Raw genomic sequence first — 4,409 nt, 5'->3', positions numbered from 1 at the left:
CCCTCTCTTTCTCCCCTTTTCTCCCCAGGCCAGTATGCCACTGATGAAGAATAAGGAGATTCTCTATAAACTCAAGTTTCCCTGTTTGTCTATTCAACAGTTTAGACTAGGCTGTGGGAAGATTAAAAAGTCCATTGTTTCCACACATCTAAGCCATGTCCTCTACACCACCATCTTTGTATCCTAATATTTTGGTTTCTATCTGTTTAGCTCTTTTGTTTTCCTCTGGATCAAATCAAAAGTAAGAGAAAGGAATGTTTTCGATTGCCCCCTCCAAAGTGTAGATACCCCTCCACTTGATTGGATGAACCAATGATGTCCAATACATTAACAATATATTTGATAGCCGTCTCTATTGCTCAAATTGCTCTCATATACATGTGCCCCTTTGATTTTCACAACAATCACATGGAGTTAGCCATGCAAAGGCATTATTCCTATTTTACAGAGGAGTAGGGTGTACCCCAAAGGATCAAGTGGTTTGCTCAACCTATTCAACTCTCTGGAACTCTGCATTTTGTCATTTAGATAAGTTCTCTGAAGTCCTGGTTCCACAGTCCCACAACAATAGTAAAACAGTAGGATTGTAACATTGGAGTAATCAGGGCATTAGCATGAAAAAGGATGGTTTCATAGCTTTGCTCTGGTCTTTACCAGATATACCTTTAGGTAAGTTGGCTCAAGTGTCATATGTCACTCTGTAACATAAAGATAACAACCCCCATCTCTCAGAGTTGTCTATATTACATGAGAAAATATATCAAACAGCACCACGCCTGGTATATAGTAAGAACTGAATATATTACTGTTTAATATAATTATTATCATTACTATTATTAAGTAAGAGCAGATAGTGGTAAATATAGTGTGCAAGGAAAGGGAAATGGAGATTCAGGTTTTTCTTCCATTTCTCTGCCATGACCATAAAATCGAGATTCCCAGTAAACAAATTTTTACTTCCATCCATATGTGCTTGCATTTCAAAAATTCATTAGGCCTGATTGGCTGCTATTAATGTCTGAATGCTGGTTGACCTTGGTTGCTTTAAGGTCTCTCACAGCTTTATCAAGTTGGAAAAAAAATCCCTGAAATATCCTTGTGGGGCCATATTCATGAATTAATACATGTGTTGCTGGACCACTCTGAGCACTCAAATTTATTTTTTATAATCATGCTCACTTAGCGTAACTTTGGGTCTTTTATTTGGTCAGCTAATGACTATAGTAAAATTAAAAGGAAATGGTCTAATATCACTATTCCAACAAAATGATTTATCAATATTTAATTTAAATAAACATTGCCTTAGATAATCTCTAAGGCATGTTTTGAACATATATAACCACATCGTCCCCCAAGAGAGAATTTTACTGTTCATTTAATGAGACAGTTAAGTTGAAACAAGGGACTAGATTCTTTTTTTACTCTGTATATAGAAATAGTCATATAATTTCACCTTCTGTCATAAAAAATAAATGTATTAAGAAAACCAATAGGAAACCTTTTCCAGTATAATCTTCACCTTTATTCTTGCTTGCTGTCTGAAAGAGGCTGCTGCTGTGAGAAGTGTATGTCTTAAAAGATTTCACTACATTTGATATCTTGGGTAACTTCAAGAGCAGGAACTTTGAAAATATAAATTAGTCATCTCTGCTGTATGCTTGTTGCTGTCATTCAGTTGAATAAAATTAAACTTGCCACTTGTACCATCATACAGAAGAAAATTATAGGAAAAAATGTTAATGTCATTTAATGAAGGAGCAAATAGAATTCTGTACTGCTTCAATTATTTTGCATGAAAAACACATTGAGAGAAAAACAGGGAAAGCATTAAGTTTCTCTGAGGTCGGTTAGTGAAGTCAAAACAAACCTGAATATTATCTTTAGATGCTATTTAGGTAACTGTTCTTTCCACTTTATTTACCAGAATGGCTCACCAGTACCTAAAATTCTACCACTTCTTCTTTGCTAAATTTTTTGGTTTACTTTTCTTTTTTTGGGGGAAAAGGGGTGGGAATATCTGCTTTTGAAATTTTGTTTTTGGAGAGACAGATGCCTCATTCCTAATATGGAAAATGATAAGGAAGCCTAGAGCATATCTTTTTCTTGGTTCTCACATCTCTTTTTTTGTTCCACATTTTAAATGCATAAATTATACATGAAAATTGGGATTAGTGAGTTGTCTTGAAAAGCAAGAAGATATGGCCATGCTGAGCCTGCATTTTCACATGACAAATACCAATGTGAGCTGAGCAGCAGCTGCTTTCTAGAGGCACATGAACTCTACTGGCTACAGTCCTCACCAGTCTCTATTGTCTCTCCACTCCAACCAGCCAGCTTTACTCAGCTAAACTGCTGACGTGACTCCTGAAAAATATTTGAATTTATCTATCTATTGATCTATCGATCTTAATCTAGATAGATAGATATTTTATTATTATTAACAGAGGAAAAAATGAATCAAGGAGAAGTAGGCAGCCTCTAAGTTTACCTCTGATTATTATAAACTTTTTCTTAGAATAAGTGTGACCTTAGGCAATTTACCTGGGTAATTTTCTCATTTGTAAAACTGAACATAATATTTATAATTCCTATCTTTAGTATTTCTGTGATAATCAATAAGATGATGCACATAAAGCATAATGTCTAGAACAAAGTAGGTGTATAATAAATGTTAGCTACACGCGTTCTATGATATATCAAAATAAATGTGGTTCAAAAAAATGGACTGTGCATTCCTACCCTCCATTTCATATAAAAGATGCCCCGTATCAGGATCTTTGATTTTCAGTTAGATTTCCCCCCTTGAATAGTCTGGGATAATTGCCAATGGACATACTGACTCTGTCATTGTGGATGAACCTTTTGTTCTTGAGCTTTGAGCAGGATAATGAATGAATTAGGAAAGCAGAAGCAAACATGTGGGTGGATATCCCCTGTCAGAGGCACATGATTTAGATTCCTTGCAGAACAGAAATATTCATTATATTTTCATTCCTTTCAAAATGCAAAGAATAGCAGAGCTTCAAAACCAGGACAGGAATGTGCGAACCTAGAGGAAGTTGTTTCAACAACTATAAAAGCCTCTAGGCATCAGGGCATAGATGCTTTCCTCATTATTTCTCATCCTCATTATTTGGCACCATTATCTGTTTAGATGCCTTCCTACAGATTTTGACTGTTAATGCACTGCAAATGTGATTCTTGGATCCAGTAAGGGGTCTGTAGCTCATGTAGAACATAGTAGATCATTGAACAGACCTCTGATTCCTTCCTCAGGAGCAACAACAGAATCTTGGGGGTAGAGGTGGAGGATCTCTGATTACAATCATGGTTAGAGAAATGATTTCTTCTGACATTTTTCTTTCAGAGAGACTAAGCAAAATTGCAGTACAGTTTAACTGTATTCTTCTTAACTCACTGCAGGTTGCCATGGAAACAGGAATCTCACATCAACATGGAAGGCATTTAGGGAATCTGTTAGGCTTTAACATTAGCATGATCTAAGTATCCTTGCTCAATACTAACAAGTCCAGCATCTCTTTTAAAGAATAGCATTAATAATCATTAAATTTCTCTGCGTGGGGTTTTGGGGGATCTTCATATTGCATTTGCGGTAATTTTTTTGTGAGTGACCAACTCATGGGAGAATATGCATTTTGTAGAACTATACTTGGTTCACCCAGCATATGAGATAAGATTCACTCTATACTTACACTGTTATTTTTGCATGATCCAGATTTAGGCTTTAATTGAGAAGAACATGATTGCAATGGCAATTAAGGAAACCTGCTAATATTTAGAAGGTATTTATAATAAAAAATACCCAAATGGGAATTTCTGTTCCATAAACAAAGTTTAACAGAAGAAACAGGTCCTTTGATCACTTACATTTTGTTGTTGTTGTTGTTGTTGTTAATCCTCGCCCAAGGGTTTTTTCCCATTGATTTTCAGAGAGAGTGGAAGGGATTGGTAGAGACAGAGAGAGAAACGTCGATGTAAGAGAGACACATGGATTGGTTACCTCCCGCATGTGCCCCCAACGGAGGCTGAGGATTGAGCCTGCCACTGAAGTGCATGCCCTTGAGCAGAGTTGAACCCAAGACTCTTCAGTCAAGGGCCGGCACTCTCTCCACAGAGCCAAGTCAAGTAGGGATGATCACTTATTCTTGCTTAGGCAACTTTTAGGTTAGCTCTCATATATAAATTTAGTTTTGCTAAATAGCATATTTTTAGTGTTTCTCTTCGAGGGCAGTTTACTTAGGAATCTTGAAACACTAAGATTACAATGCAGGCAAAATCTGTTGGACTTCCCCCCACCTCAAGAACTATAAAAAAATGTGATTAAAAAGCCACAGTTTTTTTTAAGTAATTATAGCAATGGCTAAATTACCATTTTCTTTTATTTCACA

This window comes from Myotis yumanensis, unplaced genomic scaffold, assembly GCF_028538775.1.
Source record: "Myotis yumanensis isolate MYYU_CA2020_CCGP unplaced genomic scaffold, mMyoYum1.0.hap1 SCAF_2, whole genome shotgun sequence".
Lineage (NCBI taxonomy): Eukaryota > Metazoa > Chordata > Mammalia > Chiroptera > Vespertilionidae > Myotis > Myotis yumanensis.
This window is presented reverse-complemented; position numbering follows the sequence as displayed.